This window comes from Schistocerca gregaria, chromosome 2, assembly GCF_023897955.1.
Source record: "Schistocerca gregaria isolate iqSchGreg1 chromosome 2, iqSchGreg1.2, whole genome shotgun sequence".
Taxonomy (NCBI): domain Eukaryota; kingdom Metazoa; phylum Arthropoda; class Insecta; order Orthoptera; family Acrididae; genus Schistocerca; species Schistocerca gregaria.
In genome coordinates, this window is record NC_064921.1 from 335564668 (window position 1) to 335591185 (window position 26518).

The following is a 26518-nucleotide window of genomic DNA, read 5'->3' on the forward strand; positions in this document are numbered from 1 at the left end:
GGGACAGGAAGGGAGAGCGTATCGATAAAGTATTGCTCTGCCGTTGCTAGTTAATGTAAATTTACCTTCCGTTCCACGTTCGGCTCTCTTAGCCAGAGAAGCAAACAATAAGAGGCCTAGAAGTGGTAGAGCAGATTCGTCAGTTGTGATAAACTTGTACTAAATCTGTCATCTATATCGGTCTTTAATCCACCACTGTATCTGAGAGAGGAACGTACATACGACACAAATTGGTTTGGCAACGTGCGAGGTACCTGTGTAGCAGTTTCTCTGAAGCCGACTGCCGAAGAAAGGCCAATCGTTTGCGAAATGGAACAAGAGCACCCTTGTGGACGGACAGTAAGAAATCGAGTACGTTTCATGCGACTTTCTCAGTGAAGTACACTCCTGGAAATGGAAAATAGAACACATTGACACCGGTATGTCAGACCCACCATACTTGCTCCGGACACTGCGAGAGGGCTGTACAAGCAATGATCACACGCACGGCACAGCGGACACACCAGGAACCGCGGTGTTGGCCGTCGAATGGCGCTAGCTGCGCAGCATTTCAGCACCGCCGCCGTCAGTGTCAGCCAGTTTGCCGTGGCATACGGAGCTCCATCGAAGTCCTTAACACTGGTAGAACGCCACGACAGCGTGGACGTGAACCGTATGTGCAGTTGACGGACTTTGAGCGAGGGCGTATAGTGGGCATGCGGGAGGCCGGGTGGACGTACCGCCGAATTGCTCAAACGTGGGGCGTGTGGTCTCCACAGTACATCGATGTTGTCGCCAGTGGTCGGCGGAAGGTGCACTTGCCCGTCGACCTGGGACCGGACCGCAGTGACGCACGGATGCACACCAAGACCGTAGGATCCTACGCAGTGCCGTAGGGGACCGCACCGCCACTTCCCAGCAAATTAGGGACACTGTTGCTCCTGGGGTATCGGCGAGGACCATTCGCAACCGTCTCCATGAAGCTGGGCTACGGTCCCGCACACCGTTAGGCCGTCTTCCGCTCACGCCCCAACATCGTGCAGCCCGCCTCCAGTGGTGTCGCGACACGCGTGAATAGAGGGACGAATGGAGACGTGTCGTCTTCAGCGATGAGAGTCGCTTCTGCCTTGGTGCCAATGATGGTCGTATGCGTGTTTGGCGCCGTGCAGGTGAGCGCCACAATCAGGACTGCATACGACCGAGGCACACAGGGCCAACACCCTGCATCATGGTGTGGGGAGCGATCTCCTACACTGGCCGTACACCTCTGGTGATCGTCGAGGGGACACTGAATAGTGCACGGTACATCCAAACCGTCATCGAACCCATCGTTCTACCATTCCTAGACCGACAAGGGAACTTGCTATTCCAACAGGACAATGAACGTCCGCATGTATCACGTGCCACCCAACGTGCTCTAGAAGGTGTAAGTCAACTACCCTGGCCAGCAAGATCTCCGGATCTGTCCCCCATTGAGCATGTTTGGGACTGGATGATGCGTCGTCTCACGCTGTCTGCACGTCCAGCACGAACGCTGGTCCAACTGAGGCGCCAGGTGGAAATGGCATGGCAAGCCGTTCCACAGGACTACATCCAGCATCTCTACGATCTTCTCCATGGGAGAATAGCAGCCTGCATTGCTGCGAAAGGTGGATATACACTGTACTAGTGCCGACATTGTGCATGCTCTGTTGCCTGTGTCTATGTGCCTGTGGTTCTGTTAGTGTGATCATGTGATGTATCTGACCCCAGGAATGTGTCAATAAAGTTTCCCGTTCCTGGGACAATGAATTCATGGTGTTCTTATTTCAATTTCCAGGAGTGTATGTGTCATTGCTTCCCACGCCGCTTCAGCGCACCATTGAGGTCACTGTCCGCTTGACAAACCACGCTGCAATATCGATATAAACCCACCGTGCGTAGCAAACCCTGGTGAAATGGTTCCTCAGTTTTCTCTCATGTTCAGTCGATTTCTTTACGTCTTTACCATTGAAATTCATTAAAAGTATATGCAATTTTTACCATAATTCCTATATTTATAAATTACTCTCATTTGAGAAAAGGAGTGGTGAGTAAGTTGTCCTTGACTATATAGAAGCAACCTACAACGAGCTGTTCCTTACACAGAACGCCAGATCAATGTAAATCAGCCATATCCACAAAGAAAAGGGAAATCAAGATCTTTCGTGGAAAAAAACCTCTTAGAACTACAATCACAATCGAGAACAGCGTATTAGAACATGTACACATATTCAGCTACCTGCGCTGTAATACCTCTTTGCTTATTCTGAAAGGAAATTACAAAGGTGATGAGTGTTAGTTACGATTAGGAGAACACTTCTGAACAAAACCAGGAAAGAAACATTACTTGAATTCTATAATACAACGGTAATACCTTTACTGCTCTGTGGATGCAAGAAAGTATAATTTTTTTCTTTACAACAGTATCTAAATACGCAAATCTCATTGAATATGATGATGTCTAGAGGTATCACTTAACGTTTTTCATCACTAGTTTAGGGGACAGCAAAACTAATGCATCAATGGCGAAAGTGCTATTGATGTTAATTATTACAAATTCTGTAAGAAACTGCTGCAAACTGACCTATGGCTCTCTAAAACTGTAATCAATCACACAAAAATCTTATAAAAATACCACCACACTCACATCCACACAAGATGAAGTAGGGTTGAAGAAGACGTTTTTACCACTTAGATTTTAGGAATGAAGAACGAGTATTATTACTATATATTTAGTTTACACACACACACACACACACACACACACACACACACTAGACGACAAAGATGGTGAAGGACATGGAACATTGCCAAAGATAATCGCAGAGACAGTATCTCGAAAGCAAATAGAAATGTTTATCATTTATTGCGTTACAAAAGCAGAATACATGCATACCGCTTATCTTAATGTGCAAGTATAGTAACAGACCTGTACAAGAATGCAAGCAAAATAAAATGTGTCATATGTAAGATTTTGTGCACTTTTCAAACAAAATGTACCTTCTAAGTAAACATTTTTCCCTCTAAATTTTCTGTGTTAATTATTAATACAACCTTAGCGAGAGTGCTTATCATAGTATGCAAGTGTAATTACAGATCTTTATGTACATACGGCCAATTTAAAACTGAATTATATGTAAGATATTGCATACTATATATGTACAATGAACCCTCAACTTAAGTGTCCACATATCTAAATTATCTGTATTACTTGTTAAAATGCACACAGCTTGCACATTAAATTTATTGATGAAAACCAGACGTTACGCAGTATTCATTAATAACCAAGGTTCAATAGATGTAGTACATTTGAAATTAAATACTGGTGCTTCCAAATTTTATGTACAATTCATTAAGATACATCCAGTTTGCACTCTTATCGTAACGTACAAGATTTCTAAGAAGATTCGAACAACGTAAAATTGTGTATGTGCGATTTTTCAAGTCTGAAAGTACAGTCCCCTTCAAATTAAATATTCTCACAGCTACACTGTTTGTATTACTTACTAAAATACATGCAGTTATCTTACTAGCAATAATGTAATAAATTATAGCTTAGAAAATGACGGTAGTTCGATCTCAATAGTACAATTGAATTCAACTACACTCCTGGAAATTGAAATAAGAACACCGTGAATTCATTGTCCCAGGAAGGGGAAACTTTATTGACACATTCCTGGGGTCAGATACATCACATGATCACACTGACAGAACCACAGGCACATAGACACAGGCAACAGAGCATGCACAATGTCGGCACTAGTACAGTGTATATCCACCTTTCGCAGCAATGCTGGCTGCTATTCTCCCATGGAGACGATCGTAGAGATGCTGGATGTAGTCCTGTGGAACGACTTGCCATGCCATTTCCACCTGGCGCCTCAGTTAGACCAGCGTTCGTGCTGGACGTGCAGACCGCGTGAGACGACGCTTCATCCAGTCCCAAACATGCTCAATGGGGGACAGATCCGGAGATCTTGCTGGCCAGGGTAGTTGACTTACACCTTCTAGAGCACGTTGGGTGGCACGGGATACATGCGGACGTGCATTGTCCTGTTGGAACAGCAAGTTCCCTTGCCGGTCTAGGAATGGTAGAACGATGGGTTCGATGACGGTTTGGATGTACCGTGCACTATTCAGTGTTACCTCGACGATCACCAGAGGTGTACGGCCAGTGTAGGAGATCGCTCCCCACACCAGGATGCCGGGTGTTGGCTCTGTGTGCCTCGGTCGTATGCAGTCCTGATTGTGGCGCTCACCTGCACGGCGCCAAACACGCATACGACCATCATTGGCACCAAGGCAGAAGCGACTCTCATCGCTGAAGACGACACGTCTCCATTCGTCCCTCCATTCACGCCTGTCGTGACACCACTGGAGGCGGGCTGCACGATGTTGGGGCGTGAGCGGAAGACGGCCTAACGGTGTGCGGGACCGTAGCCCAGCTTCATGGAGACGGTTGCGAATGGTCCTCGCCGATACCCCAGGAGCAACAGTGTCCCTAATTTGCTGGGAAGTTGCGGTGCGGTCCCCTACGGCACTGAGTAGGATCCTACGATCTTGGCGTGCATCCGTGCGTCGCTGCGGTCCCGTCCCAGGTCGACGGGCACGTGCACCTTCCGCCGACCACTGGCGACAACATCGATGTACTGTGGAGACCTCACGCGCCACGTGTTGAGCAATTCGGCGGTACGTCCACCCGGCCTCCCGCATGCCCACTATACGCCCTCGCTCAAAGTCCGTCAACTGCACATACGGTTCACGTCCACGCTGTCGCGGCATGCTATCAATGTTAAAGACTGCGATGGAGCTCCGTATGCCACGGCAAACTTGCTGACACTGACGGCGGGGGTGCACAAATGCTGCGCAGCTAGCGCCATTCGACGGCCAACACCGCGGTTCCTGGTATGTCCGCTGTGCCGTGCGTGTGATCATTGCTTGTACAGCCCTCTCGCAGTGTCCGGAGCAAGTATGGTGGGTCTGACACACCGGTGTCAATGTGTTCTTATTTCCATTTCCAGGAGTGTATGTAATAACTGGATATATAAGTGCAATATTGCATGTCTAACTTGCAGCCTAAAATGCACGGATATTAGGGGAAGATTGCTGTCGACTGGCAATCTTAGGAATAAATGTTTATTTTCAGGGTAACTTAAACGTGATCTTATGCATATCATTATAGTGGATACAGAACTCACAACTTTTCACTGTCAATGAAACACACTGATCGTCGAGGGGACACTGAATAGTGCACGGTACATCCAAACCGTCATCGAACCCATCGTTGTACCATGCATAGACCGGCAAGGGAACTTGCTGTTCCAACAGGACAATGCACGTCCGCATGTATCCCGTGCCACCCAACGTGCTCTAGAAGGTGTCAGTCAACTACTATGGCCAGCAAGATCTCCGGATCTGTCCCCCATTGAGCATGTTTGGGACTGGATGAAGCGTCGTCTCACGCGGTCTGCACGTCCAGCACGAACGCTGGTCCAACTGAGGCGCCAGGTGGAAATGGCATGGCAAGCCGTTCCACAGGACTACATCCAGCATCGCTACGATCGTCTCCGTGGGAGAATAGTAGCCTGCATTGCTGCGTAAGGTGGATATACACTGTACTAGTGCCGACATTGTGCATGCTCTGTTACCTGTGTCTATGTGCCTGTAGTTCTGTCAGTGTGATCATGTGATGTATCTGACCCCAGGAATGTGTCAATAAAGTTTCCCCTTCCTGGGACAATGAATTCACGGCGTTCTTATTTCAATTTCCAGGAGTGTATTTGACAAATGAAAACGTGTATCACCGGACCAACCAAGACGATTGGTTTCTTTCATTGGGCCAGGCAGTTTCTGTGAGTGGGCTACAGTTTAATAGCTATTAAATGCTACCTATGTCTATACGAGAGTCAATACACTTCACTTTATTTTTATTTTAGGAATTTTTTGTCGGCTGGAGCAGAATCCAAGGTAGCGAAACGTAGAAATATCAGAACATATATAATGGAAATCCTATCTTAAATTTTGTTCATAGTGGTCAACTTAGGCATATGACTAGAGAAAATTTTAGGTGGCTCAATCAAAACAACTTACACTGCGTCACTTAATAATAAGAAGTCTCTCTCCACAGTACACAAAATATGTTGTGAATATAAAAAACGTTATGAATGGGCCGTACTTAACAATTAGGTCTGTGGACATTTAATCACTATCACTATATCAGTACGATGCTTCAGTTTACATCTACTCTACATGATTACTCTGAAAATCACAATTAAGCGCGCGTCAAAGGGTTCATCGAACTACCTCTAAGCTATTTCTGTATGGTTCCTCTGTCTAGCAGTGCACGGGAAAAAGAGCACTTAAATCTTAAAGACGGTAAATGACAGCATCATCTGCAACGGATCTAAGAGGGCTGCTTAGATGGCTTTCTACGTCGTTTATGTAGGTCAGGAACAGCAGAAGGCCTATAAAACCTCCTTGGGAAACGCCAGATATTACTTGTGTATTACTCGATGATTTTCCGTCAGTTACTACGCACTGTGACCTACCTGACAGGAACTCACGAATCCAGTCGCACAGCTGGGACGATACTCCATAGGCACGCAATTTGATTAGAAGATGCTAGTGAGGAACGGAGTCAAAAGCCTTCTAGAAATCGAAAAACACGGAATGAATTTGACAACCCCTGTCAACAGCACTCATTACTTCTTGAGAATAGAGAGCTAATGGTGTTTCACAAAAACGATTTTGACTGTATCCATGTCATTAGTCAATAAATCGTTTTCTTTGAGATAATTCATTATGTTTGAACACCGAATATGTTTCAAAACCTTACTGCAAATAGACGTTACTGATATGGGTCTGCAATTCAGCGGATTACTCCTATTTTGTTTCTCTGGATTTCGTGTGTCTTGTGGAACTTTCCGGTCTTGAGGTGCAAAACTTTCGATGAGCGAGCGGTTGTATATCATTGTTAGGTGTATTAATATTAGTCAGTTATAAGAGTATGGTGAACATGCTAACTTCTTTCACTGTGCTTTAGGCCTTTGTGGAACGACTCACTATAAGATGTCGAATCCTTGGCAACATCGGGTGCACTTAACGAGCAGTAGCATGCACCCATTCTCAATATCCACAGTGCAAGTCGAGCTGGTCAATCGAAGGAGGCAACTCACTGATAGCGATCTTCCTGTAATCTCATGTCCAAAATTTGCCGGAGGTTTGATAGTTCCGCCCGCATCTCGTGGTCGTGCGGTAGCGTTCTCGCTTCCCGCGCCCGGGTTTCCGGATTCGATTCTCGGCGGGGTCAGGGATTTTCTCTGCCTCGTGACGGCTGGGTGTTGTGTGTTTTCCTTACGTTAGTTAGGTTTAAGTAGTTCTAGGTTCTAGGGGACTGATGACGATAGATGTTAGGTCCCATAGTGCTCAGAGCCATTTGAACCATTTGATTTGATAGTCCCACCCCACCTTTTTCTAGCACAATGTACATTCTGATTAAATAATTATTTACCTAAACTGTCTGTACTACGTATTAAAGTACACACCCATTAAATGCAGCTAAAGCACTATTGCAAATCAGCGAAGCAAATACTGACAATATCATAAAAAGCAATCAATTCGGCTGACATGTTTAAATGCATAACAATACGATCGGAATGCCTACCACCAAGTGTACAGAATGTTCACCTCTTAGGCAATAGCAAACGTTATTCTCACTGCAATATATACTATAGCGCTCTTCCCGCATTCAAGGAAAAATTACAGCCTTTAATCCCATTTTCAACATATATTATAATGTTGTTGCCTCATGAAAACAGCCTTGAGGCAGTCTACTGGTATGTATAAATCAGAGAGAGTATGAGGCAGTTGTAGAAATATTGTACTAAATTTTTTGATGCTTTTTGCACACATGTAAGATGAAATCTAATGAGGAGGATCTACAGTAGACAAGGAAAATGTGGAAACACCTGACGACCATTACCCTGAAGATTATTAGGTAGAAAACGATAAATATCACGTGCTTGAGAGATGCATTAATATGCAGCAGCAGACTCTTATTTCTGTATTTATATTGTCCACGTATCCTATTAAAATACATAATGATTGGTTGCAAGACACAGATGACAAGACAGAATATCTAACTTGCAGCCTAATATGTACGTATCGATGATAATTAGCGAATAAAATAATGTTACTCGCACACAATACTAACCCCGAGGTTGTGTATTCACGTCATCTTACAGTACATCCACTGTTACACAAAGGAAAACTGTATTCCCTTTACAAAATACATAGTGAAACGTCCCCTTATAAAAGTTAATAAATTACTATGCAGATAAGCCTCTTACAACATTTGATTTTCAAACAGCTGAGCACAACTGAACGTACTCAGACATTTCGCTCTTTACATATTCTGATCAACACTAAACTGACACACAATATTTTTAGCGCAACGCAGTCTGACTTTCAATAATTACTACAAATAATGGCCCTGACTAACATTAACCTATACCTTTCACAAATCACTTATCTCACTAAAATGTTAGTTACTCGAACTACTGCAATACAGCGAGAGCCAATACCGCCAGCTAAATAAAAGATTAAAAGTACTGAAGGCACTAACTACTGATAGGCATAGTTAGCAAACGAAAGATATTGATAGAAAACAAACAATATATTTACTTTAAAAGTGTTCAAAAGTTGTAATATATATAGCAGTTCATGACATCCAGTCTTACAAATTTACTGTGTCTGTGATGGACGCACGTCCACATCATCCGCTCTCAAAACTCCGCCATTTCTCTCCCCACATCCACCACTGCTGGCGGCTCACCTCCAATTGCGCAACGCTACGCGCTGTTAACAGCCAACTGCCCAACACTACAATAGCCAACAACAATGCATACCAGCCACAGACTGCACACAGCACAACCAGTGATTTTCATACAGAGCGCTACGTGGCGTTATCTATAAAAAAAACCTATACAGCCTACTTACAATAGTACCTTTGACACTTTAAAGTATGCTTTACAGCCACTCATACTCTCTAACATATACTATTGCAACCTTGTAGTAAGCGTTACAGAGAAAGAGAAGGGGGGGAACCTAGAAAACTACATAACAGATTCTAATAGCTACTCTGCTCAGAACAGAAGGTAGTGTCTTAGTACATTATGTATTGTGTGATTAGGCTATTTTACGTGAGCATCACAGAAATAATGCAAGCTAGTACCATTTTTACACCTCATTTCAATACTACTCTTTGATTGTCTGTAGATGGAATGAGGGCGCGTGGGGGCATAAAATGCTACTGGATTTTTGATTTCACTTTTAGTACTTCGCTATGGATGGTGGAAGAAAAGAGGAGTGACGGGTAAAGTCACTGAGGTTGTCATGTGACAGAATAGTGGGGTGTGGCTTGTGACGTCATTACTCTGCCTGTGCTTGTAGGCAAACCCAAAGCAGGGGCCAGAGTCAGGTACAGTAGATGTAGATACACTATTACATTCAAAACAATAGACTTAGTTCTTATACCCCCACTCATTTCCCAGCTCCTGGGTCAAGTCGATCCTGAGTTACAATATTTATTATCCAATCCTGTCGACAGGGTCGATGTGATGCCCTCTGGTTCGCAGTATTTCCATTTCCACGAATGTATGCTACTAGTACTTCATAGAAACTGTAGAGATGCGTTAATGTGGGGATGGTATTTCATACGTTTATAACGGCGTGCCATACAGGTGCAGTCGGTGCGAGAAGTTACCAACTGATATCCTGAAGACACCGACAGAGGGGACTATGACTAAAGGAGTCCATCTTCAGGCAGGTTACAAGGATCTATATCTTCATCTACATTTATACTCCGCAAGCCACCCAACGGTTTGTGGCGGAGGGCACTTTACGTGCCACTGTCATTACCTCACTTTTCTGTTCCAGTCACGTATGGTTCGCGGGAAGAACGACTGTCTGAAAGCCTCCGTGCGCGCTCGAATCTCTCTAATTTTACATTCGTGATCTCCTCGGGAGGTATAAGTAGGGGGAAGCAATATATTCGATACCTCATCCAGAAACGCACCCTCTCGAACCCTGGCGAGCAAGCTACACCGCGATGCAGAGCGCCTCTCTTGCATAGTCTGCCGCTTGAGTTTGCTAAACATCTCCGTAACGCTATCACGATTACCAAATAACCCTGTGACGAAACGCGCCGCTATTCTTTGGATCTTCTCTATATCCTCTGTCAACCCGAACTGTTACGGATCCCACACTGATGAGCAATACTCAAGTATAGGTCGAACGAGTGTTTTGTAAGCCAACTCCTTTGTTGATGGACTACATTTTCTAAGGGCTCTCACAATGAATCTCAACCTGGTACCCGCCTTACCAACAATTAATTTTATATGATCATTTCACTTCAAATCGTTCCACGCGCATATTCCCAGATATTTTACAGAAGTAACTGCTACCAGTGTTTGTTCCGCTATCATATAATCATACAATAAAGGATCCTTCTTTCTATGTATTCGCAATACATTACATTTGTCTATGTTAAGGTACAGTTGCCACTCCCTGCACCAAGTGCCTATCCGTTACAGATCTTCCTGCATTTCGCTACAATTTTCTAATGCTGAAACTCCTCTGTATACTACAGCATCATCCGCGAAAAGTCTCATGGAAATTCCGACACTATCTACTAGGTCATTTATATATATTGTGAAAAGCAATGGTCCCATAACACTCCCCTGAGGCACGCCAGAGATTACTTTAACGTCTGTAGACGTCTCTCCATTGAGAACAACATGCTGTGTTCTGTTTGTTAAAAACTCTTCAATCCAGCCACACAGCTGGTCTGATATTCCATAGGCTCTTACTTTGTTTATCAGGCGACAGTGCGGAACTGTATGCACTACACAATATGATTTTACAGTGTGTTTTAATGTGTTTTCCACGATTTTTGGGTTTCAATAATTTGTACATCTGACAAATAGATGCAAATGAGTGGTAAAGTACGAAGTTAAAGGGGGCATCAATACATTTTCTTTTCTGTGACGGACGTTTTTCTCATTTGACGTCCGCGACAGCTTTTATCGCCAAGGAGGCTACATCCTGAAAGCTCCTCTCAGAGATAAGAGGCAGACTGTTCGTGCACATAGACTTCTGACATGCCGCAGAGCTAGAACCCCCTCTCGAAGTTGTGGGGCCGTCGGTATTCGAGTTCCTGCAGCGGGAGCGGAGGGGTTGAAATTGCGCACCTGCTCCGCCGTCGCCAAACAAGTGCCGCCTAATGACAAAAACACGGCCGCTGCGGCCCCCCAGTCCCGCCTCTCGCCACGCCCACGTGATTAATGTGCCTCCGCCTCCGCCGCCTCCACAGCCACCGCCAAGTTGGTGTGCGGCGCAGGCAAATCTTGTGATCGCGAACAAAGGGACACTTCACCAACTGCGTGAGCCTCCCCATCTTATTCACCACAGAACGGCCGGTAGGGCGGTTCTGAAAAGCGGCGACCAAAACACCGCCAGGGCTTGCCAGCAAGAGGGGGCTGGAATGAAGGGCCCGTAATTACCGCAGCCACGATGTGCCTCTGACCGTCGCCACAATACAGGAAGAGTTGAGCTGATCCTGTAATACGGAAGTCCGTTTTCGTTACTTCATTGGGGTAGCTTAGGAAGCTACTTTGTTATCAGCCTTCATTTCCTGTTTACACACTTAATTATCCCCAGCCAACTACTGGATTGACCTTGAGTCGGACGACATATGTTCCAGTCTTTTACACACAGGATAAACGAAGATTTAATTATCACATGGAAAAAAATGAAACTGCAGCCTTCAGATGTGGTAACTGTGTTGCTCCTTCTCGAGATATTCACCCATCAATGAGACACATTTTTCCCCAAGATCGTCGACGAACATTTTGAGTGTAAATATCTGTAATTTGGTAGTTCAAGAAACGTCCAGCATCGAAAATCTCCTCCTCAGTCTCTAAATGCCTCCCAAAAATGGTTTCCTCGTCCAATGGTAAATGAAGAATGATCAGGAGCACTGTTACAGAACCAAAACAATCCATTCGACAGCCGTCGTGATACTTCGTCTTGACTGCTTCCCGTAATCTCATGGGCAGTTGTTGTTGTTGTTGTGATCTTCAGTCCTGAGACTGCTTTGACGCAGCTCTCCATGCTACTCTGTCCTGTGCAAGCTTCTTCATCTCCCAGTACTTACTGCAACCCACATCTTTCTGAAGCTGCTTAGTGTATTCATCTCTTGGTCTCCCTCTACAATTTTTACCCTCAACCCTGCCATCCAATGCCAAATTTGTGATCCCCTGATGCCTCAGAACATCTCCTGCTAACCGGTCCCTTCTTCTAGTCAAGTTGTGCCACATTCTTCTCTTCTCCCCAGTTCTATTCAATACTTCATCATTAGTTATGTGATCTACCCATCTAATCTTCAGCATTCTTCTGTAGCACCACATTTCGAAATCTTCTATTCTCTTCTTGTCCAAACTATTTATCGTCCATGTTTCACTTCCATACATGGCTACACTCCATACAAATACTTCCAGAAACGACTTCCTCACATTTAAACCTATACTCGATGTTAACAAATTTCTCTTCTTCAGAAACGTTTTCCTTGACATTGCCAGTCTATATTTTATATCCTCTCTACATCGACCATCATCAGCTATTTTGGTCCCCAAATAGCAAAACTCCTTTACTACTTTAAGTGTCTCATTTCCTAATCTAATTCCCTCAGCATCGCCCGACTTAATTAGACTACATTCCATTATCTTCGTTTTGCTTTTGTTGATGTTCATCTTATATCCTCCTTTCAACACACTGTCCATGCCGTTCAACTGCTTTTCCAAGTCCCTTGCTGTCTCTGACAGAATTACAGTGTCAACGGCGAACCTCAACGTTTTTATTTCTTCTCCATGGATTTTAATACCTACTCCGAATTTTTCTTTTGTTTCCTTTACTGCTTGCCCAATATACAGATTGAATAACATCTGGGAGAGACTGCAACCCTGTCTCACTCCCTTCCCAACCACTGCTTCCCTTTCATGCCCCTCGACTCATAACTGCCATCTGGTTTCTGTACAAATTGTAAATAGCCTTTCGCTTCCTGTATTTTACCCATGCCACCTTTAGAATTTGAGAGTATTCCAGTCAACATTGTCAAAAGTTTTCTCTAAGTCTACAAATGCTAGAAACGTAGGTAGTATCGTGACGATTTAGTCCTTACGACATAATCTCGTGACATCGCACGATCGAAACCTCGAAAAACACATAGTATCATCTTTCCCGATGATGGTTGAGCCTTCGATTCTTCGGCGATAGTGAATCCCTATATTTCTACTGGTTGGTGTGCTCATTTGTGTAGGGGTCAAAGTAATACATCTAACACTCACCCTTGGTGACCAAATGGCTTAAGGAACTATCTACATTCGCCTTAAGGCTGCAACATTTTCTCTGCTGCCTCTGTTAGGCAAGCTTTTTGAATGCACCTGAGCAGCAGTGGAATGCAGGAAACAAGTGGACGCTGACCTCTGTCATGTTCATATAGTCTTGCAAGAAGTTGAGAACATTACAAGACTTCGGTGAAAAGCTCTAGGGTTTCAAAGGGCCTTATCCAGCAACTTTCAAACCGGCTGGTGAGGTAGATCAGCCTCGGTGCTGATATCATTTTCGGTTCCTTATCCGAAGTTGCTATTCTTAAAGTTTCTGAGACCTGTTACCGATCGGTCTTTCCACCGATTTTCCGGCAACTATACTGCGAGGTGATTAGGCTTTGAGATGACCACTCGCTCGATTCGGTATGATTTGTTTAGAGATAGAATTTGTTATTCTGGAATTATTGTGTGGTTTTACTTTCTTATTTAGTGATTATGTTTCACTGAAGAATCACCAGGACGGATCCGAGTTCTTATAATCTACTGTTTTCCTTATTTAGAAGTATGGTTTGCATAATCGTTACTGTGAATGGTTATAACATCATAAAAACACTGTCGTTCAATATTCTCACAAAATACCTGTTATTTTTTATGCAATTAAGAGTTTTAATAAGTCATTGAATTTCAAAAGGTAGGCTCAGCTAATGAATGTTAGATGTGTGTAAGCTGAAATTACTACTGACTTCGCGGTACTTTTGCCGCAAATGATTTATTTATTAGCTATCTAAACGCGTTTAAAACATTTAAGCTACAATAGAAAGGAATTTTGTGAATCCTGATAGTGGAAACATTCCAAAATTTCATGCATTTATGGCTTACACCAGCATCATTTGGCAACGAAGTGAGCCTGTGCCACTCCCGCTTAGAATTAGCAGGAACAAAACACTGGCTGCATGTAGAGTCGTTGTAGCCAAGTGCAGTTCCGTCAGAGGGTTAGCAGGCCTCTGTAATTAAAAAAAATCGAATGAATGGATCAACGATGAAATGAAACGAGTGTCATGGGAACAAACGCAACGAAGAACAAAATTAGATTTAAAAAAGAAGAAGTAGTGGAGGCAATGAGTTGCAATGCAAAAGGCAGTATGTTCACGCAGCTGGGTTATGAGACTTTCGTTTCCTCTTCGTATTTGAATTTCGTTATTTGCTAAAGTTAAGTATTTTTCGAAAATATTCGTTGCTATTTACATGTAAGAGAGCACTTTCGCAGTAATGGTCATCTTAGATTTCATGACTTCCCTATGTTTAAGGAATGAAAGATTAAACTGCTGTGCGTAAAACAACTAACAATGACATTTACAGTTTTTCTTGTCACAAATAATTCACCATTATTTTCTGATTACGTAAAAATTTCGTGTGTGTGGTAAGACGGATTAAGAGCACAACTTGAATTACCACGAACGAAACTAGCAGCTATCATCTTTACATTCTTGCTTGTCACAAGTATCTATCTGCGATCGAATCCTTAAGAACAGCAGACAGAGATGAAAGATCCCACTCACTATATTTTTAGACTTTACCACCATATATGAAATACTTTCACTTATCAGATGTATGTTATCAACTTCAATAGCTGCACTCGCCGCACACCCTCGCAAAGGCGTTTTTAAAATTTTGTTTTTAAGAGCCAAATCGTTGATGCATCATATAGCAGAGAAGGTCACTTCATTATTTGGGTCTCTAGGAGCGAGTTCAACCACATCTTACGCCTCTTCTTATTCTTTGATACTCTCTTAAACAACTTTTCGCGTTCATGGAGGTATGACCCGTTTGTGCAACAAATTGAAGAGTTATTTGTTACAAAATAGTTAATGCTTTCGTGGCCACTTGTTGACAAACTTCACATTGGCTTCTGTATCAGGTTCTTCGGCCGACGTTCATCTAATGATTTGTCTAACGTTTCGCCAGCACGAGTGGCTGGCATTGTCATGTACCCTCCACTGCCGGTGGTGAACTGGAACCGAGCTCGCGGCCGCAGACTATATGTACCTGGCGCGCCAACGTCCGAGGACTTCTCCGCGGTCATTTCCGGTGTGATTTTCCTCTTGCTATCTGCGACGGTCTTTCGCTGCAGTACGGGATAGTCACGGTCCGTTTACCTTAAGGAAAGCCTTAAGATAAACGGATTCTGGCCTCCCGTACTCCGGCGAACGACCGTCGCAGGTAGCAAGAGGAGGAGAACCTCACCGGGAATGACCGCGGAGAAGCCCTCGGAAGTTGGCGCGACACGTACAAATAGTCTGCGACCGCGAGCTCGGCTCCAGTTCACCACCGGCAATGGAGGTTGAAGCTCTGACAATGCCAGCCACTCGTGCTGGCGAAACGTCTGAAAAATCATTAGATGAGCGCCGGCCGAAGAACCCGAAACAGAAGCCAATAGGCCGTTTGTCAGTTTGTTTATTGCCATACGCCTTTCACGTATGTCATTAAATAAACTCCCTTCAATTAGTTGAAACGTGTATGGCAACAAACAAACTGTCTTCAATTAGTTGCATAGATGGAACATGTATCCATGAATTTTGAAGCTACGACCGAAAACAGAAAATATAAATTTTTCAGGTATTTTTATAGATGTATTTGTACAATGTGGCTCTACACGCCATTCCTAACACATATTCCGAAACATAAAATACAAAAAAAGGCATCAATGTGAATGAGAAAAAAATGACATAATATCACATTTATGACAGTTTCCAGAACACAGTCAAATATCCGATCGTCGTTATACAAGCATGAAAACACGTGGTCAGCGAAATTTCAACGGTACCTTGTACTCTAAACACCCTTTTCGTTACTGTGAAGAATATTGTGACAGTGTCGGCTGCTTGCTGCTTCGGGTTCCTGTCGCTGTGTGGTCGGCAGTGGGCATGTGCGGACCTGCGGGATATGGCTTCTGACTGGTTGGCGTGAGTGAATTGACAACAGCGTCTCGGTTCGCTCGAACAGTACGGCATCGCTTCCGAAAAGCTTATAGAATAACATGGGGCCTCTCCTTCGGAAACAGTGCCACTCAGTGCGCTCGTTTACAGATTAGATATGCTGAGCGGTCGAAAGATACAGAATAGGGCCCCTAGTCAGGTGGCAGTATCAAAATACCGTTACCATTCGATGACTGTCATATTCTGGTGAAGATTGGGAAGTAATACAGTCCTGGAGATTGAAATAAGAACACCGTGAATTCATTGTCCCAGGAAGGGGAAACTTTATTGACACATTCCTGGGGTCAGATACATCACATGATCACACTGACAGAACCACAGGCACATAGACACAGGCAACAGAGCATGCACAATGTCGGCACTAGTACAGTGTGTATCCACCTTTCGCAGCAATGCAGGCTGCTATTCTCCCATGGAGGCGATCGTAGAGGTGCTGGATGTAGTCTGTGGAACGGCTTGCCATGCCATTTCCACCTGGCGCCTCAGTTGGACAAGCGTTCGTGCTGGACGTGCAGACCGCGTGAGACGACACTTCATCCAGTCCCAAACATGCTCAATGGGGGACAGATCCGTAGATCTTGCTGGACAGGGTAGTTGACTTACACCTTCTAGAGCACGTTGTGCGACACGGGATACATGCGGACGTGCATTGTCCTGTTGGAACAGCAAGTTCCCTTTCCGGTCTAGGAATGGTAGAACGATGGGTTCGATGACGGTTTGGATGAACCGTGCACTATTCAGTGTCCCCTCGACGATCACCAGAGGTGTACGGCCAGTGTAGGAGATCGCTCCCCACACCATGATGCCGGGTGTTGGCCCTGTGTGCCTCGGTCGTATGCAGTCCTGATTGTGGCGCTCACCTGCACGGCGCCAAACACGCATACGACCATCATTGGCACCAAGGCAGAAGCGACACTCATCGCTGAAGACGACACGTCTCCATTCGTCCCTCCATTCACGCCTGTCGCGACACCACTGGAGGCGGGCTGCACGATGTTGGGGCGTGAGCGGAAGACGGCCTAACGGTGTGCGGGACCGTAGCCCAGCTTCATGGAGACGGTTGCGAATGGTCCTCGCCGATACCCCAGGAGCAACAGTGTCCCTAATTTGCTGTGAAGTGGCGGTGCGGTCCCCTACGGCACTGCGTAGGATCCTAAGGTCTTGGCTCTCCCGAAATCAAAATACACACATCAAAAAAAGTTTTCTATCACTCCGGTTCCCCCAACATCAGAAGACAGATGTTGCCTGTGGATATTGTATCACAGACACAGTCACATGTTCCAGCTGTTAACAATAACTGTTCTTACGAACTTACAGCATGCTTGTGTAACTTGGGTCAGTAACTTCTGTTACTCAACAGAACGAAACAACAGTTCAGGTTGCAAATATTTTATTTTTCATTCTATGACTCTTTTCGGGCAAGACCCATTTTCAAATCGACATAACAAAGTCAAAAATGGGATTTCCGAAGGTGTCACAAAATATATGTGGTACACATTTACAGTGCAACTTAGGCTGTTTTTTCGTTGTATTGAGTAACTATCTTTATATTTCGCTGTAATTTTAAATGTTTAAAAGTTTTAGCCAGGTACCTTTGTGTACCTCCCATGTTTCGGTGGCTACTTCCGATCTGCGTTTAAACTGATGTCTTAGCGGTCTGAATGCTGTTTTTAATTCCAACACCAGTGAACCGGAAGTATACTTCATTTATTACTATGGAGAAAGGAATGAAGGAAAGAAGATTGGTTTTAACGTCCAGTCAACATCGAGGTCATTGGAGTTCAAGCTCCGATTATGTTAAGGATGGGGAAGAAAATCCACCATGTCCTTTGAAAGGTACCATCCAGGCAATTGCATGGATCGATTTAGGAAAATAATGGAAAACCTGAATCTGAATGGCCGGACGTGGGTCTGAACCGTAGCCCTCACGAATGCGAGCCAGTGAGCTAACCACTGTGCCATTTCATTATTTATTGTTTTGAAAAAAGAGTTATTAATTAATCAATAAAGTGGAAGGTTTTTCTATAGTTTTTATTGTTTAATAATGTAAGTGATATTTGAAGCAAAGGTTGTTCATCAGTTTAGCTAGCACAACCTTGTACTTGTTATTAAATTCATGGATATTTCTTATGCACATTGAACGGAGTAATGCTCTTTAATATGAAATGCGAAAATGTGTAAGCAAAAATTTTGTATTTCTCGTTTATTAGAAGAATAAGTTCACTAAATCTTTGTGGTTTTATTCTGGTTGAAACTTACTCTACCACCTCCGCAGTTCACAAGCGTTCTCCTATAAAAATGATACTATGTCACTGCAAGATTAGGTCAGCAGCAATATGTCTGTTACCAATTGTAACGATAATACTAACACGGCGCCCTGGCACATAGAAATGATGATTCTGGCGAAACCTTGAGACCGTGCAAATTTTGCAAATGTTCCAGAGAATGACCGCTAGCCGAGTGTACTGTCAGAAAATCCACTCAAGTGTGCTGAGAAAGTGGTCTGCCGCAGTGTAAATGCATCTGCAGTCGAAAGGAACTGAGGTGTGAGTACGTTTGTGAACCAAGTGATATGATGGACGAAGTAATTCTAGTGGCTGAAAAGAGTGTTAGTGACGCATTTGTTCGTTCTCTTAAGGCTCTTACTTTGGTAAACCATGAAATGAAATTTGTAGTCGGGATGAGTGTCTCCGTGGAAGACACGTATAAAATTATGTAGGTAGGGAGCGTCTCCGTGCCCACTGGTGTGAGATCATTTAAAAGTAATTCTTGTGTATCAGTGTCGTTGATTGAGGAAACGTATTTTCCAATCAGCAAGACTATAGAGGGCTCTCAACCATATGACTCTATCTGACAGGACTACCAGAACTGCGTTGTCAGTTCTTTGGACACTATGTGGTTTCCGGTCAAGAGCTAATCTTGAGGACAGGTTTCTGCGCTGATAACAGTCATAAATGAAAATTTTGGTGCCACATATGACGAGTCTTGGTGTACGTGGACATGGATAGCTGATCTTTCAAATAGGAACCGAATGCAACTGTACTCGCGTTAAACTAAGGCAGAACTAATGCTCAGCTCTCAGAAATTGTCGGCAACCTGGTCTGTGCTTAAAGTAACAGAGAATATGCTTTGCATTTGCGAGGTAAAATCGCGAATGAGGTGTACGCCCTTGTTGTACTTGACGCTGTGATGGCAGTAAAATTTACGCAGTACCTTGTGTGGTATCTGTCCTCTAAATTTAATCTGATAATGATATTTTCGAAGCGCGTCATTAAAAAGAGTGGTCACAAAAATACCTGTGTCTATTTTGCTGCTATCAAAGCGTCCATAAGAACTATTCCCATACTCCTATCTAAAATGTACTTTACTGCTGGTGTCAAGGTGACCTAGTGAATTAATTTTGTGCAACCATGTAGTAATAAAGTGTGTGATTCTGTTGAGTAAAATTGTGCAGGGAATGGGTACCTAATGGTGAACACAGACGTGAGTAAGTATTAGGAATGAGTCGTTAGTTGTTGGTCTTGTATTAGTTATATGGCATGCGAGTGCTGTTTTTAGGGTTACAAACTTTAGCCGGCAAAAACGGAACCCTTACAGGATCACTTTTTTGTCTGGCTGCCTGTCCGTCTGTTGAGAATCCATTTTCTCAGAAACCATTAGGGGTATCAAGTTGAAACTTACGTTAAATACTGACGACCACGGTCTTCTGGCGAAGTGAGAAAGTTAAGATTCTAAGTCAGTGCAATCAAAAGACTCGATCGTCGGTTAACACCGCCTTTTCTCAGGATAGTGTAGTGGTAACAGGTTGAAAATTATGTCAACCGTGGCGGTTTATAAAATTTGAGCTACTAAGTCAATTCATCCAAAAGATACGAACAGCCGTTTCAAATCTTTTGATACTCGCATACTTCGTGGACTCTGTTTCGCTCGCAAATGTAGATCAATGAACCGTGATAGAGAAGGCATCTGGTGATAGAACTCTGCCCACAGGCGTCGGTATTACGATTACAGGTTGTCTTTAGACTTGTCGAAAGTTTCGATGAAGAGTATTTGACGACGGCTTTGTACGAAATGTGTGTTTTGGAAAATTCTTTTTGTGTGTTCTGAAGAATATCGTGGGTCCATTACTGCAGTGTACTGCGGTGTTTTCTTTTCACATTTTGTTTGATAGTGGTAATTTGCGTAACAACATGTTCGTGTTTCCTTCGGCTAAGAATAAGGTTAATGAAGTCATTATGCCTTTCTAAATTAAGGCCATTGAAGGAATGGATAATTAGCAAGCGTAGGAGGGCTACGGTTCTCGGCAGACACGAGAATGAGACGATTTTGAAGAGTTCGTTTAGTCTGTTTCTTTCATTGTCGTTTGCTGGTTTCATGAAGAATGTTGTACGTGAGGATAATAAGAGGGAGTGTGCAAAAGTGTGCTGAATAGACCAACTGCTTGAGTTTATCATAGTTCACGTTTTGTTGCTATTTCGATGGAAAATGAACGTTAAGGCAATTTTTGAGTGTCTTTCTTTTGTAAGAAGGTGTCAAGAGATGGTCAGAGTGAAGTATTTCTGCGTTTTATGGCTCATAGTAGCAGCGTCGCAGCTACGCTAGGAGTCGTCACTGTTGTGAATGATTAGATTTACTTCAAAGGATGGAATTGAGGAGATGCGTGGTGGTCTACATAGAAAGGGCATTTGGATATTGTATTACGTTTGCGGAAATAGGATTTATTTGATGCGAAAGGTAAGCTCTTGCCTGAATAAGTAACAGGATGGAGTTAAATGGTTCAAATTGCTCTGAGCACTATTGGACTTAACATCTGAGGTCATCAGTCCCCTAGACTTAGAACTACTTAAACCTATCTAACCTAAGGACATCACACACACCCATGCCCGAGGCAGGATTCGGACCTGCGACCGTGGCAGCAGCGCGGTTCCGGACTCAAGCGCCTAGAACCGCACAGCCACAACGGTCGGAGATGGAGTTACATGAGTAGATTATACAGTTCAGTACGCTCAGTAATAAAAAAGAAATATGTTTGGTCTCTTGTGTGGATAATTCAAATGCTAGGCCTACCTGCTTAACTCAGTTTTACGCCAACCTAAGACAAGGGAGAGGAATCTTCCTTTTTAAAAGAAAGGAAATGGAATCAATGAGGTGAGTGGATAGTGAGCAGAAAAGAGAGAGGAATGCAGCGAGTCAAATGAGTATAGTAATTATAAGGGACCACGCGATTATGCCAGATATTTTATAGACAGTATGAGGTTTATGATGTGAGATACCTGGAGCTGTTGTTACCAGTGAGATTCGCAGATGAATTCATAAACGATAATCGCAATTCAACGGAAGTAACAATTACAAATTTCGATTTCGAACAAGACTCAGACAAAATTGTACAATCACAAATTTCGATTTCGAACAAGACTCAGACAAAATTGTAAGGTGACGGAAGGACGAAAGGCAAAAAAGATGACTGAGGATCAGAGGATAGTAGATCGCCGAAGCATCAAGCCATACGGTGGAAGCAGGGGAATTGCAAGAAAGAGTTGTGCATAACGTTAAGCGGTATGACGACTTAACATTTTAGAATACTCTTTGGATCGTGTAGCATGCGGAGAAGCATAAGTGGCAGTCATATGAAAACCGAACACCTGCCACAACGGACTCATGGAATTGTTCCAATCAAAAATAACCAACGCTCACTGTAGGAGGTAAAACATTTATCCCACTGGGAGACGAAACTATCAATCGCTGATTCGGAGAGCGTGGTCATTGGCTGACGGCTTCACGCCAGCCAACGCTCTTGTGCATCATCGCCCGACTGAAACCGACGTCCATGCATGTCTCTCTACACTAAAGCTGCGAAAATCACACGGTGAAAGATCCGGGCTCTGCGGCGGATGTTGCAGTGTTTCCCAACCAAATCGCTGAAGCGTAGCCTTTGTCCGATTATCAGTGTGGGCGTGGGGATTATCGTGCTACAGGTAGATTCCGTCCGACAGAATACCAGGGTATTTTGACCTTTTGGCGCGTGGCATTTACTGAAAAGTGTCTTCATAGCGCTGTGGACTTATTGTGGTTCTAATTCGATGGGCACAGGTCCCCAGCATTGAAAGAAGAAGGTCATCATGACTTTACCGGAACTTGTGTGAACAGCTTTGGACTTATTTAGTTAAGGGAAATGTGGGATGTTTCCATTGATGGCTTTTTAGTTTGACCTTGGGCTATAGGAGTGCCGCTGGACGAAATCGTCCCATGCACTATACGGCCCACCCCGACACTGCCAATCGCACGAAGGCTACGCTTCAGCGATGGTTGGAAGCACTGCAGCATTTTCCGTACAGATCGGACCTCTCATCGTGCGGTTTTCACATATTTTGGCGATCTGAAGAAAGATGTGGGTGGACGTAGGTTTCCGTCGGACTAGGAAGTGCAAGAGTGGCTGCAGCCATGGATTTGTCAGGGGTGAACCACATTCTACTAAACAGGATTTGATCGTCTCGTCTCGCAGTGGGATAAATGTCTTCAAGGCTGTGTTGGGTAATTTTTGAATAGAACCATTCCCTGATTTTGTTATGACGGGTATACGGTTTTCATTTGATTAACTCACATGGAATAGCTATGAAGTTGGTGTCAAATGTAGTTGACTCAAATTGTTTTCACCAGGGTTAGATATCGAATTCCTTTCTGTAGTTTTTAATGTGACAGATACTAGTATATGTACTATCTTCCAAACGTATTATGGCCATATGCCATATAAAGTTTTTTGGGATGCTGATATAAATATGGTGTTAGAACGGCATTAGCCTGGATTATTATTATTATATGTTTAGTTTCTGTAATGTCTGTTTGCTTTTCATTTCATTCTTTGTATCACGGTTTGTGCTAAGTTGTATATCTGTGATGTAAATCTATGTAATTTCTGCGCAGGAGCAAACCAGTGACGCATAGAGGGACAATCAAACAGAGGGGAAATCTCATGGAGACAACCAGGCTCACTTACAACGGACTGCTACGAAATGCATCAGCAGAAAACAGCTCTTGGTCTCACAGCAAGGAGGCCTTGTTTGGGGAGACGTGAATGGAGGTGGCCGGATCAGAAGGATGCCACTGCCAGCATGGCTGTAAGGATGCCACGGAAGACCCCGGCGAACCATGCTTCCCATTGCCACCATTGCTAGTGGCAGAAATGACGCAGTGACTTAGTGAGTTGTGGCCTGGGAACAGTGTCAGCCTCCACGAGGGCAGACAACTATTGCGTCGTGTTGCTTCGGTGTGGGGTGGAGTGCAGGCAAGCCGTCTTCCATTGTCAGGTCCCAGCCTGTTGCACGTGTCAACTAGCCTATGCATCTGTTTGCACCATCCGGGCAGTCAAAACGATCAGACAATCATCTCCACAGCTAAGTAGACTTTCCAGGGAGCCAAGAATATGTAAGCACGAGCACTACTTTGACTGAAGTACTTTCGGTGGCACAGGCACGTCAGAGACATTGAATTTGGAACAACTTTTTGTAGCAACATGGACTACATTGGTACGGCAAGATGGGTGTGAATCTTTTCCCGGTGCCACATTCTGCCACACACAAGACGAAAGAATCCAGCTTCTGTGTCCCTCAATCCAGTTTCACTCACGCAAACGCTTCTGTGAAACTTTTGGGGCATCACAGCTTCTACATCGTCATTATTATTCAGTTTTATTTTTATGACCATTCCTGGTCATTTACAGTAGCCTTAAGGCCCCTGTGTCTCATACAGGCTATCCTGTCTGGTCATTGTAAGTACAGTGACAAAGTCTGAGTTCGTTTATTGCTTGATGAATAATCAGTACTACCTGAATTCTTGCTGCGAATGCAACGACACCGAGGAAGAAAAACGGACGATTGTATCCCCAGTGAACTGAATTCCAGAAATCCAGTAAGCGAGCGACTGTGCCTGTGAACCGTCAACTGTGTACAGTTCGCTCGCACATGATCTTGAGCTATACGTATTTCCAATGTGCACAACAAAATAGCTGTTGTAGAGTTTTAATTGGCTTCTCTCAAAAGGACATTAGAGAACATGCAGTAAAATCAGTATTTACAATTTGTAGACAGAAAAAAGCTTTCTATTTCTAGTGTATATATTTGGCAGTTATATTTCCTAACAATAAAAAGAATTGCGTTGTTAGTGCAACACGAATGATTTACTTGTTATTATTTTAATCTTCTTTAAATGCCGATATTAAATATACACTATTTGATCAAAAGTACCGGGACACCTGGCTGAAAATGACTTACAAGTTCCTGACGCACTCCATCGGTAATTCTGGAATTGAATATCGTGTTGGCACACCCTTTATGACAGCTTCCACTCTCGCAGGCATCCGTTCCATCACGTGCTGGTAGGTTTCTCGGGGAATGGCATCCCATTCTTCACGGAGTGCTGCACTGAGAAGAGGTATCGATGTCGTACAGCGAGGCCTGGCACGAAATCGGCGCTCCAAAACATCCCAAAGGTGTTCTATTGGATTCAGTTCATGACTCTGTTAGCCCAGTCCACTACCGGGATGTTACTATCTGGTAACCAGTCCGCCACAGGTCGTGCATTATGAAAAGGTGTTCGATCGTACTGAAAGATGCAATCGCCATCCCCGAACTGCTCTTCAACCATGGGAAGCGTGAGGGTGCTTAAAACATCAATGTAGCCCTGTTCTGCGAGAGTGCCAAGCAAAAAAGGAGTGAAAACATTCTCCATGGAAGACACAACCACATCATAACACCACTACCTCCGAAATTTACTGTTGGCACTACACACGATGGCAGATGACGTTCACCGGCCATTCGCCATACCCACACCCTGCCATCTGATCGCCAGATTGTGTATCGTGATTCCTAACTCCACACAGCGTTTTTGCACTGTTCGATCGTACAATGTTTACGCTACTTACACCAAGCGAGGCGTCGTTTGGTATTTACTGGAGTGATGTGTGGTTTATGAGCAGCCGCTCGTCCATAAAATCCAAGTTTTCTCCTCTTCCGTTTAACTGTCGTGGTACTTGCAGTCTATCCTGACGCAGTTTATAATTCCTGTGTGATGGTGTGGATAAACGTCAGCCTATTACACACTACGACCCTCTTCAAACGTCGGCAGTCTGTGTCAGTCAACAGACGAGGTAGGTGTGCACGCTTTGTGTTGTACGTGCCCCTTCACGTTTCAACTTCACTGAGCCATCATGGTACCTTGCACGAGTTCTGCTGGACCCATCGAAGCCAAAGTGAATGTTCCCCAGAGCATAAGGGATCCGCAGCCAGCTTGTCTCCGTCCCACATTACAGGTGTAAATGGGCTGTTTCCGGGAAGACGACGGATTCGCGGCTTATCATCGGCATGATGAAGATGGCATTGGGATTCATCAAGCCATGCAACGATCTGCCACTGCGCCAACGTCACGTGCCGATGTTCACTCCTGCTGTCCTCTTTTACTAGTCTGCCCAACCTACATTGTCTGACATCGTAGCCGGCCGATGTGGCCGAGCGGTTCTAGGCGCTTCAGTCTGGAACCGCAATACCGCTACGGTCGCAGGCTCGAATCCTGCCTCGGGCGTGGACATGCGTGATGTCCTTAGGTTAGTTAGTTTTAAGTAGTTCTAAGTTCTAGGGGACTGATGACCTCAGATCTTAAGTCCCATAGTGCTCAGAGCCATTTGACCCATTTTTGACATCCTAATTAGGGGTGGCTGGTCCATCCTGACGACGTCTGGATATGGCTTCACCTTGGTTTCATCACGTGTTGAAGACACTCACTACAGCACTTCTCGAACACCCAACTAGTCTTGCAGTTTCCGGAACGCTCGTGCCGATCCACTGGGGCATCACAAGCCGTCCTCTGTCAAACTCAGATAGACCACGTGCCTTCCCCATTCTAAATGCGGACAGCACGCTCACTGCGTGTGTCTGGCTAGCAGTCAAACCTCGGTAGGTGACGCTGCTATCGCCTGGACAGATTTATATCGATAGTTGCTCAGTGGTCTTAATTTTCTGGCTGATAAGTGTATAAATGTGTTTTTTCTCTTAGCGATTTCTGGAATAATTTCAGTTTTTGACTCCTCCAGAAACTAAAGTGTGTGACTCATAGTAGGAGTGAGGTATCAGAAGAATGAATGGACGA